This window comes from Erpetoichthys calabaricus, chromosome 1 (genome assembly GCF_900747795.2).
Source record: "Erpetoichthys calabaricus chromosome 1, fErpCal1.3, whole genome shotgun sequence".
Lineage (NCBI taxonomy): Eukaryota > Metazoa > Chordata > Cladistia > Polypteriformes > Polypteridae > Erpetoichthys > Erpetoichthys calabaricus.
Genome location: NC_041394.2, coordinates 219371171 through 219384484, shown reverse-complemented (window position 1 = coordinate 219384484; position 13314 = coordinate 219371171).

Here is a 13314-nt window from a genome sequence, read left to right as displayed (position 1 = left end):
CAGGGGAAAATATAAGAATTTCAGCGAATACCAAGTGGAGGCAAAGGAAAAACGTACTATTTGTTGGTTTAAACAGTGGTATAATCAACAAAAGAAAGTTGATCGAGTGACAGAGTGTCGGAAAAACTCGAAAGATCAAATTCACAAAGTCGCACAGTGCAAGAAATAAAAAAGAAATCACATATCAAAGTCGCTGTGAAAAGGCGAGTTGTAGCCCACCGTCTGAGTGTCACATGAAAGCTTATTAGGGTACAAACAAAAAACATAGGCACACAGTGGGAAAAAAGCACGAAATGTCAACTTTAATCTCGAAATTTCCACTTTAATCACGTAGTTTATTTTGCCATTAAAGTAGAACATCAAAAACTTAATCTTAAAATCGTTTATTTTACTAGTTTCTCAAGTAGCATGTTAAATGCTTTTTTCTGTGTTTGATCTTCTATGTGCTCTATGTGTGTGAATCACTACGTGCTTCCGTTCTTTCTCTTTCTCCGACAGGACACAGAATGCATTACATTCGAGATATTACAGCTCTCTGAAAAATTAAAATACTGAGATGTATACATGATATCATTTTCATGATGATAGGAATGACAGCATGTTATTAAACATGGGAACACGATGGCGCAGTGATTGTTCATATCTCACGCAAGAGGCTTGCTGCACCATGTGTGACCTTCGATGAAATAATTTATTACAGAAGTACTGTCTCTTTCAAACATACTAACCTCCAATTCCTGTCCATACTTTTCTTTCTCCAATCGCCACACAATCAGCTCTGTAATAGACGTTAAGCCATTTGTAAGCTTAGAACGCCGATTCTTCAAAACTTTTAAGGAACATTGAAATATCACCGTAGTACATGTTTAATTATTCTATTCGTCTATCCTTCCAGTGTCGCGTCAGCACCAGCAAGAATACAGCGCAAGGCAGGAGCTATCCTTGAACTAGCTATACGCTGCGGCACCGTGTCCTCACATGTTTAATTATTAGCAATACAGATTATTTAAATGAAGTTAAAGTTTTATCTGTATACTATAAGCAACATATTTTGCTGCATTTCATCTTAAAAATGATATTGTCATCATACGCGCTTTATAAAGTAGCGCAGGTTGTGCAATATTATAACTGTAGTGCAAGTTTACAGTGAGGTGATTGAGTGCGTTTATAGTTCTTGGGATGAAACTGTTTCTGAAACGCGAGGTCCGTACAGGAAAGGGTTTGACGCTTTTTGCCGTGGTTGAGGTAGTGTGTACTTGAAACTGTATACCGATAATTCTCTTTCCGATCATCTGCTGCTGTGATTCACACTCAGATACAGTGATATAAATACTCCGAGTGGTGCAGTGAGAGTAATATGGAAAAAGATGATCCGCAGTGGCAACCCTTAACGGGAACAGCAAAAAGAAGAACAAGATGCAGTGAGCGTAACAACGCTAAAGCAGTTCTGGTATTTGGAATACTATGGCTATTCCCTGGCCCATTATATTGCTACAGGTTAATTACAATCAGATGCATTACACTAATAAACAATATGCAGTTAATTTCAGTGTATTTATAAAGTCGCGTCAGGAATGTGGAGCTAAGAAAGAAAGGATGAGCACACAGGAACAGTAGTTTGACCATTCTGTGGACCATTATATTGTTACAGGTTAATTACAATCAGATGCATTAAATTTATGAACGATATGCGGTTAATTTCAGTGTATTTGATAAAGCCGCCGCCGTGGATGTGGATCTAAGAAAGGGTAACCACACAGGAACAGTAGCACTGCTTTGACACTGGGTGCCGCCAGTCTGCAAAACCGGGCGGATAAATTGCGTACGCCAAGGAATGAGTTACCGTGGAAATGTGCGTGGCTTTACGCCAAGTTTAGGTTTTATACATCGCGATTTGAGCGTAGAAAGGTTCGTACGCAACATTTCTGTGCGTACGCACCGTTTATACATGAGGCCCCAGGACTCTGAACGTTTAAGGAAGCTCTACTAATCATTGTGCCATTTCCTCACAAAATACCCATTTACTGTATGTTAAACCCAGTTAATCCTGTTATGGGATCAAAAGACTTCACAAAACAGCTGTCTTAAATGTGCTGAAGATTATAATTACATATATGACAAAGATTAATATCTGTTCACATTCTTCTGTTTTATATTGCAAGAACATTTAAGGGTTATAATCAGTAATTTTTAAAATTTGTGGTGAAACATCAAACAGATTTTCTTTGAACATCAGTTATACACCATACATCCAAGCTATAATTTTTTGTTATTGCCAACAAATGTGCATGTTCCTTCTCATCAAGAAACTTATATTTCTATGGCTGGACTCAGAAGTGTTATAGTATATGATTGCATAAAGGTACATAGTTGTTAAATTAGACTTTACATTTGCTTAATTTTATGTACCTACATTTACTGCAGAATTCCCAGGCAATATTTAGAAAAATGAAAAATAATGCAACTTCACTAGAAACATTTCTGCCAGATCAGATGTATAGTATTTATAATTTGTCATTGATCAGAAAATGTATCTGTCAATATGTAATTAAACGCCTCATCAAGATATCTTGTAGTGCCAGTGAAAGTTAAATCTTTTGATGCAATGTAATATGAAAGATAGTAAAATGGGAAAATTCAGTTATGTTTTTATTGCATAAAGAATCCCATAAATGACAAACAGTAGGTCTGTTTTGAACATTCTTTACACAGCCACAGCCCAACAGTATCAGTTCCTGAAAATAATTACTTTCACTGCGTGTACAGTACCTTTGGGGGAATTCAAAGTGGAAAAACTCAACATATTTTTCCATATTCTGCTGTTTTTCTAATGATATTCATAATATTTATTAATTATACAATAAGATAAAGTTTTAAATGTATTATGCAATAAACATTTTCTAAAGAGTGCTTTAAATTCCTGTTCAGCCTGTTCAATTAAGCTGAAACCTACCTAATAAAAGAATAATAGTTACAGTATTAAGCCTCAATTTAATTTTACTGATTGTGCAATATAATTGTCATACTCTTTGATAGCTAATACTCAGCCCATTATGTACATACTGTATAAACTTTCTCTTTGCTTCATAAAGGTTAAATGAGCAATCAGTCATACGAACTAATATATCAATCGATCCTGTGCTGATTAGAGGTTCAGTAGCAATATGAATAAAGCAGAAATATTTCAATGTGGAAGATTGCTGTCTGCTACAGAGTAGTTATTTACTAGTAAAGCATAGACCATGTTTAGACTTTAAGCGGAATCCTGAAAGTCCAACTAATTAAATTCTTAGTACCTGTGCAGAAAATGTAATTCCTCTTTCAGAAAGCTTAATTTATCCAATCTTGATTTTATTATTTTTGGTGTTCATCCAAGACGAATGGACTTTCTAGTTATGAAGGTATTTTCAGCTGCACTAGCAGTCTATCATTTCCACAACTACAGGAAGAATTATCACTTTTGCTTCAAAATCTGAAATGAAAACAGTTGTTAACTACTGAATGGACATGGAGCAAAGAAAGATATTTCCAAAGCAACTGTTTCCATTGGTGAAAAATCAAGAACCATATTGCAGCTCCCCAAAAAATGTAGCCATTAGAAAATGGCTTTATATGTAATTTCTTCCAAAAAAACAATTAATAAATAGGCTATGCTGATTGAACTGAAACCATAATGAAATGGGTGCATTGTGAGGCAGCATATTCCTTAATATAACTGTTTACAAAAGGGTTAAACCTATTGGTATCACATAATCAAGAGTGCTGGAACTCAATATGCTTTTGCAGTGAAGTAAAGAAGGGTGTCTGTTCGAATAGCCCTTTCATTTCATGATCTCCCTCATTTCAGGAGCTTCTTAAATAATTTCCTCAACTGCAAGTGTTTCTAGGTTAATTTTCTTGACTTCCAGCTGAAATATCCCACACATAGTGTTATATATTCTCCTAAAAATAGACAAATACATTTATCTGGTCAGTATCTGCCTGGCGCTATCGCTTGGACTGCTCTCTTCATTACATTGTACTCATATTGTGGACACTGATATTTCTGCTTTAAGGTTCATTAGAACAAAGCTCCGTCCTGTGGCCCAATTTGCTTTTACCTCATATAATGTGAATTTCCCATCGGGATTAATAAAGTATCTATCTATCTATCTATCTATCTATCTATCTATCTATCTATCTATCTATCTATCTATCTATCTATCTATCTATCTATCTATCTATCTATCTATCTATCTATCTATCTATCTATCTATCTATCTATCTATCTATCTATCTATCTATCTAATTTTTTTTTGTATTGAGCTGCCTGTTGCAAATATGGGGTTCCCAAGCATAAAAGTCCCAAAATATCTCAAAATAGCCCTTGGCTAGTCACAAAAGGGAAAATTTAGAATATTTAGAAATAAAAGATTTATTATGAAAAAAATGCACCAAAGAACTTGTTAACATATTAGGCCACAAGAGTTGTGCGAACAACAACTTGAACCCAGAACTATTAATAACATGTCCTAGGATGAACTGGGCAAATGAAGACACACAGTTTGCAAGAGTGGTGCAAAGAGCTTCAGTGCTTTATTCATAATCAATAAAGTGCAAAATAGTGCAGTGCTCCAATAAATAAATAAATACTGTAATCCATAAAATAAAGTGATGTGCATAGGTTAAAAAAAGCCAGTAATAACCTATTAAAATAAGGTTAAAATTCATGTCAGGAAACTATCGTATAAAAACTTGCAAGCCTTGGTGCATCCTTCTAAAAACTGATGTCTCCTCTGTTTACTCCAGATGGGATCCTGTAGCCAGAGGAGCTCCTGCCAGGATGCCATGCTGAGTCCCGCTCTTCCAACTTCTGCTGCCACTCCTCTACCTTACATGGGTATCCATTTGAGCAACAGGTTATTCCAGCTACTTGAAGATCCTCTTCAGCTCCTTTGAGCGCTGGCCATACGCTCTTCCTCAGAGCTCTCTACCTGACTATCTGCCTCCACTCTACTGCATGCTTGCTTCACACAATCTTGCTGTCTTCATCATTTTTCCTTTCCTTTTAACCTCTGTCTCTCTTTCTGTCTTTCATTCCTCTCTCTTTACTCACACAGGCTCTCTTTCTAATTCTCTGTGGGTGCAACGTCTCAATTATAATCGATGGAAAGTCAATAAGGCAATTGGCACTAACCTCGCTCTCATATGAGAACACAGTCAGCCCCAATCATCCCATCAAACATCCTGGGGCTGCAACAACATGCAGACCCATGGAGTTAGAGCCACACAATTTATTTATGTATTTATTTTAAAATGTGTATTGCCATGGACTTCTCCAAATGCAAGCACAGAAGAATCACAATCGAAACTCACTAATTCCAGAGCATTTAATGAACCACAACAGACTGTGGGTTTTCTTCAGCCTTTATAGGGCTCAGGGCAGTCCCTTGAAAGTGATGGGCAGGTGGCCCCACATCTTGGGGAACAAAACACATCATACTTAAAAAAGATACATAAATATATACAATTAAATGATCAACAATATGAATATTAAAAGTGAACAAAACAGACATAAATATGGCATCTAAATATATATATTTATTACTTATGTATACAATTTTAGAAATAGCATTTAATTACATTAGTTAAGCATTAATAAATAATGAAAAGTACACTATGCCTACTTACTGTTTGCTTTTTTGTTTCAGCTCATATGTAACAAAGTTCTGCTACTTAAAGTGCATTTTTTCTTTCTTTCTTTTTTCAAATGTCTCAATGACATGGACAAAGTCAATCCTCTTAGTCACTGCTCTCTTAATAAACTGTAAGACTGGAGAAGTGCATCTCATCCATAGAAGGATGGATCTGTGAAAAGCCAATTAGAAAAATAAAACTTTTTCCTGCTTTCAGTGAGTATATAAGCTATTGTATTGGCAGCACATACCCATGTGAACATTTCCCCATCGTTATGAAATCATAGAAAGAAGTTGCTTGAACAATTCCCTATCATTATGAAATTATAGAAGTCATTTTTTTTTTTAATATATGGAACTTATGGGTATGCCTCTATGTAAATAAGATTTGGGCTTTCACTTGCACTGGTGCTTGCTTGTTTTAGCACTGGTAAATAACCACACAGGAAATTACTTGGTTGAGGACAACTTTGTCCTCACTACCTTTATACCTATGGGTTATAAAAAACGTTTCTTTATGGCAGTGTATACTACTGAACCCACCAGATGTTGTGCAAAATAAGCTTCTATCAGTATTTTAAAATACACTATAATCAGAATCCTTATGCCAACTCTAAACTTTGTCTTCTTAAGCAATTTTTCTTATTTTTTCATATTCTTAATGAAGGTTTAATCTACAAAAGAATTGTTTGAAGTAGTACTGTGTATGAATTTGAATTGAATTGTGTTAGGTGCTGCAAGCCTGTTTATGGCTGAAGAGGCTAGCTGTATTGGCCTTGCAGTGATCAGTTTAGTGATGGGGCTAGGCAGGCTAGAGACCCTTATTCTCACAACATCCTTTTTTTAAATCACTTTTCCCAATTATTCCTAGGCAGCGCCTGCCAGTGAAGAGGTACAGTATACATAGTCATGTACCATTTATAAGCTTAAAGGTAGGCATAGAAATCTGACAAAAATGAAAGCAGGTGAAAATCAAGAATGCATTTAGCATAAGGCTGAGGAGGACCACCTGGCTGCACTAAATGTCTAAAGCCAGAGCACAAGAAACCTACTAACACTATTGCCATACTAATGGTCATGGCAAAAACTCCAAAGGAGAGTCCTGAAATGAGCAAAAAAATATAAACTCAAATTGGCTATTTCCAACAAATATATCTGGCTGGGTTTAAACCTGACCAGTTCAACTTGTGCAATGTTAATAACAAAAATAATGTTGCATTTGGTAGTGCTACCGCCTCATGAGCTCAGGTTTGACTTATACATTGACTGTGTGGAGTGTGCAGATCATCCACATCTATGGCTTTCAGTTTCCTTCCACATCTCAGAAATATTCGGGTTAGACTGAATGCTGACCAATTTAGAATTTTAAGTCAACCCTACCTTATATATGAGAGGACACCCAGAATATGCGAGCAAAATCCAACAACAAAAAGAAGAATAAACCATTTAATATAATAAACTGGGAAGAAAATGTGTTTTCCTTTACAACTCAAGACATGATTGAATTCTGATGAAGTTTAATGTTTGATGTTTTAAATGATGTAAAAATGATATTTGCATATATCTGAAATAACACAATTTACTATCAAAATGTAATATCTAAAGCGGATTAAGAGGACCAAAGCAAATAATCACTGTAGACAAAAACTGGTAAAGGTAGGCTGGGTTTTAAGTAGATTACTGGAAAAATAATTGGTTAACAAGAGAATGTATTTATTAATAAACACCTTTAAATATGCACTTAGATCAGGAGTGTCCAACTCTGGTCCAGGTGGGTCTCAGTGGCTGCAGGTTTTCATTCTAACTATCTTTTAATTAGTGAGCTGTTTTTGCTGCTGATTAACTTGTTTTGCTTTAGTTTTAATTGATGTGACTCAGACCCCTTATTTGTTACTTTTTCCTTATTAAGCAGTTAAACGATAATGAAACGCAAAACAAGCTGCCACATGATCAGCTAACCTGAAAATAAAGAAAGGTGAAGGTCTCGGTCATGTTGGGCTGCTCAGGTCACCAAAACATCTTGACGGTGATCTTAGAAAAAAACAGAAAATCAACAGTCTGCTGTGGCAGAATGAGAGAAGCAACAAGTCATAATATTAATTAACAGCAAGAACTGGCTTCTCATTAAGAAACTGGTTGGAGTGAAACTGGCTAGAGTTTTATGTTCCAATTTAGCTGGTCATCTGTTGTCTTGTTTCACATCTCAATTCTGTTTGGCTGCCATTTAATGAAGAAACTAATCAATTCAGAGAAAATCCTTAAAAATAGCTATTAAAATGAAGGGAAAAGGAGTTTAATTAGCAGTGAAAACTGCTTACTGATTAGGAGAATGGTTAGAATGAAAACCTGCAATCATTGCGGTCCACCAGGACCGTAGTTGCACACCCCTGACTTAGATGGTAGAAATCCATCCATCCATTTTCCAACCCAATGAATCAAAACACAGGGTCATGGGGGTCTGTTGGAGCCAATCCCAGCCAACACAGGGTGCAAGGCAGGAATGGTAAAAATCAGGACACTAATTTTTTCAACAATCTCTCTAATTCATTTGCTGGACTTTCAGTTTACATATGTATAATGTCATTAAAGTCAGCAATCCCAAATTTTGCATAGTTTTCCTGCCTGGCATAACTGCACTAAATTTGTCATTTACTTCATTCTTAATATATTGGAATTGTATAATGCATTGATATTAATTTGATATATTTATTGTTTGCTGTTCATAACTCCAAATAATAGAATGCATGTCTTCATTATTAGGAATATTTATAAATAATACAAGATAAGAAAAAGAATTTCTGTCAGATAGGTCAACACTAAGAAACAGGCATCTGCCTCACAAGCATGGAAACAGAAAAGCTGTTTAAAAATAGAATGAAATTTGATTCTTACTGATACTGGGACAACTTATGGTTGGCAAACAACATAGCACTTTCTTCTTTAGGTAGTGAGAGGAAAATCAAAGGTCATGGAGATAAAAACACAAACTGATATGAAAATTATATGCAAACATAATGGAGATGTTGAATAGGCCTGGATTCAAATCCAGTATTCGAGGAAAGTGAGGAAGTAACACTAAATAAGATGCCACCATACACAAGGGCATGTTTCTATTGGTTTTACAAAATCAGCAAAAATTACTAGTCGTACTGTCAAAAAGACATAACCACTCATGCCCACTAGCAAAAGCCCATCTTAAGGAGTGTTTCAGGTCAGAAATGGAATATGAATATTTAAATATCAAGAAACTAAAATCGGCATATATGAAGTTAAAACTAATGAATGATTCAATAAGATAGCCACTTATGCACAAGGTGTCCCGCCAACAGGGCACAGTCATATTTCAAAGTTGTTTGTGTACGTTGCAGTAAACCCACAGGTCAATCAAGAGAAATAATGGCATTTTTACATACCCAAGGGGATCTTATTTCAAATAAATCATGAGTTTCCATGTTGTCTGCTCTCTTTTATCAATAAAACATGTGATTTGCTCAGGTATACCCCAAGGTGAGCAGCATACCTCAACTGAGAAATTCTGCTTTTATCTAACCTACTTTAAGCCACATACGGTAAAAGGCTCATTATCATTGGATAACTGAGTTTCAGTAAATTCTAATAATAAATAGTTGCCTATGATTTGTCATTCATATTACATATCACAGCTGTACATTAAAGAGAAGAAATAAGATGCTTCTACAAAAGCTTATCTTAACACATATCATCAAGTCAGATTCTGATCAAAATATTGACTCTATTGAGAACGACGTCATGGGCATGTTCTCCCTATGTCAGTTTACTCAGCAATGATCTCAGTAAATACAATGTTTCTTAGCATACTTGTGAAAACTGTTGCACTGTACTTACATGTGAAGACCACCCCCCATTTGATCTAATGTCATTGTATCATGCTGCTCACATCGCTGTGTTGTGAGCACTTGAGAGAAGAAAAAGCATTTCAGCTAGTGGCTTGTTCACAGTATAACCCCAACACCACCACCACTCGCACTTGCCCCGAAATCATCACAGTGGAAGTCAGGGTTGAATGTGATTACAAACACAAAATAAAATCAAGTGTGGCCTTTGGGGTAGAATCATGAAGTGAGCACAATTAGATAAAAAATCTTGCACAGTGCAAGACTATGTATACTAACTGTTAAGCAACATGGGGCAGTTGTAGAAGAATACTTCACCTTCAGTTTTTGGTTGTTTCATGTGCACTTTATTTGGTCAGTATATTGCCCATCCTTCTTTTTTTACCAAAATCCAATTTTATTCAAGTTGAATGGATCCTTTTCCTTTGTGTTTGGAATAAGTTTAAGACTGGTCAATAATAAATTCACTGGGTTTTGTTATGGTCACCAATAACTCCTAGACAATTACCCATCAAAATTGTCCAAGAATGCACCTTTTCTACTTCCTGATTTTTCTTAGAAATATTGGCAGTGGTATTACTTATAATATAAATGTAACTGCTGGGTAAATTTTTAGTAACATAATATTTATAGGATTTTCCGTTAATATAACCATATGCAGTTGTTAGTAAAAGCTTTTCTTTAACAATCAGGGATCCCTAAATTGGATCCGAGTTGTGAGCTTGTGTGTTTTAAAAGACCTCTGAAGGTGAAGTTTATATATCAGTTGTGAGTGATTGTTCTTGTGAGTATTATTAGATATGACAGCTTTGGACCTCACAAACTACTTCTGAATGTTTTAACTTCTCAGATAGTACTATTTACAGGTATAGTGACTTGGCAAGTCTTGCTTTCTGCAGTCAATACTGACCTCTGTTGGCCATAACAGGAAACTGATCAGATGTGTAAATTGTAAAACAAGGCAAAAGAAACCAGAAGATCTGAAATATAGACAGGATAATTTGACCATCCTGCTGAATGTTCCTGGTCAAGTTCAATGAGGATCAGAAAATTGATGATTATAGAATCTATGTGTTTTATTCAATTTTATTAATTTTACTAATTCATGTAGTCAAGATTTGAAAAATAAGGCCATTAGTTAACATATTGAATATATTCATTATGCATATTGCTTTTTAATGTTTTATAAGGACCATATTTTATTTTTATTTGTTTTAATTTATTTTGTATTTTTTTATCTTTGTAATTGTAATTATTCTCTTACTTTATGTAAAGCACTTTGAGCTGCTTTCTCAGATAGACTCAAGCTTCCACTGCAACCCTGCTTTGGACAAGCTGATTAGGAAGATGCATGGACAGATATTTAATGAGTTAACTTTTTGAAATATTATTCTGATAATTGAATGTGTTGTCACATGTCCAAAATTAAAGTCTCATCTGTCATTACAATCCTGTTCATATAAACCAGGGCTGGATTAACCATTAACCATTAAGCAAAATAAGCAAATGCTTAGGACATCAAAAGAAGGGACACCACAGAAATTTTCCATTGCCAGATTTATCATGGACCATATGGTGCAAAAATGCAAAGGGTGGACCAGGTTCCACAAAAAGGGGCTCCCACATTAAATGAAAAAAATTACATAATATATATACAATAATAAAAAAATAATAAAATAGTAATAATAAAGGCAGGCTGGATGCCTTATCTCCACTTAGTATAGAAGCAGATGTGTTATGTAAGATTAGTTTTGAGGATCTGATCAAAGACTTTACAATTAGAAAAAGTAAGAGAAAACTTTTCAAATATAAATGAAGTGGAAGCATACAAAAATAAATATTGCTATCCATCTTACTGCAAGTTTAGTTTAATTTCGAAAAATACATTTTTATTTCACATTTTGTTATTGTTTATATTTTATATTAGATATGTGTGAGAGGCACCAAAATCTTTTAAGTGTTTAGGGCCAATAAATTGAAGAATTTGTGCTCTAGTTCTTTTGGACCAGATTTTATATTACAGTCCAAAACTGAAGTACTAGGGTGTTGTACCGTGTTAGCCATTATGAATGTAGAGAAAAGCCAAGCAAAATGCCACCTTTAATTGGCTAACTAAAAAGATTACAATATGCAAGCTTTTGAGGCAACTCAGGCCCCTTCCCAAAACTGAAAAAGTATGACACAGCTTTTGCTGTTATTTGTTTATTCCTATCCTATTATCTAATTTTTTTTTCTTATTAGTTTGCTACTGCTCCTCAGCTTGACCCACTTCAGTTGGCATACAGGGCAAATAGATTTGTGGACAACTTTATAAACATGGATCACCACTTTTTGCTAAAGAATTTTTGGACTGTGAAAGAACTTATGTCAGAATTCTGTTTGTAGGCTTCAGTTCATCATATAACACCACCGTCCCTGAACTGTTAATTAACTGAAATTATACATACTGAAGTGAATGTTTCCATCTGTAAGTGGATTTGCAGTTTTTTTTTTTTTTTTTAAATAGGAAGCAGTATGTTTAGAGGGGCTCACCGCCTTAAAAAAAAAATTCACAGCAGACCTTTAGCATTCACATATTTAAAATTATTCACCATTTGACACTGTTTTGAATGATGTTGTTAATTAAAAAAATGCCCAACAGGCATTAGTCTTTTCAGGCTACATTCACACAGCAGCTAAAACGTATTCTATTCTGATTTTTGCTCCATATATGACCTTTTTTTTGGACTGCTCAAATTAATTTTTTGACTGATGAAAATCTATACTGAATTTATGGCCAGACAGATGCAGTCTAATAGATGTCTGCCGGTTGCTTTGTGGCTTCATGTTGTTTCATTTTACTGTAGAACATCTGCTGATTCATCGGCTCATGACAGCAAAGAAGAAAAATGGACAAAGAAAAAATGTAGTTATTTGTTTTGAGCAAAGCTCATCACTGACAGATCTGTACATAGAAACTTATGGACACAACAGAGGAGTCTGGACTAGCTGGAGTGCAATATAGCCGGTTTGGATGCAAAGCATTAGTTACACAAGCAGAACCTTTAATATAAGTTTTGATTCCAGGTCATTTTTGCTTATTCACACTCTAAAAATATCAAATCTTTGTCACATATGAGTGAAAGGATGGGAATTAACCTACAGCGTAAATGTAGCCTTTCATTTTGGTTTCAAAAATCAAATGCAAACTGGTATGCATGGAGCTGCAATCAGGCTTCGGGCACCAGTGATTTAACAATAGCACACTTGGTGCTCATGAAAAGCATTAAGAATCTGAAAACTAAAAAATATAACAACGATTCCACAAATTAAATTATATAAATCAGGACTTGTTCAAACTGGATTATTATTAGCAATCTGACAAATAACTGCAGTTAAAATTAAAAACAGTGAATACACACTTGTACTACTAGAACCCTGATAAAGCAGTGACAATTGAAACACATTAAATGGGGTTCAACTTTATTAAAAACCCATCTCCTTCTCCACAGAAATCATAAACTATACAAATAGTTTTTTCAGAGATCAAATTAAATTAAATCTGTGCTTTGCATGGCCTATGTGTTGCAATTAATAATAATAATAATAATAATAATAATAATAATAATAATAATGAAACATTCTGAGACTATTTTTAATCTATGCTCAAATAATGTTATATTTAACAGGGTGTGAGTGTAGTACATCTCTCAGCACAAACCAAATTGGTCTTGGACTTCTCGGCTCTTTGTCTGTCTTTTGCAAACCAAAAGTCCGCAATCTTGGTG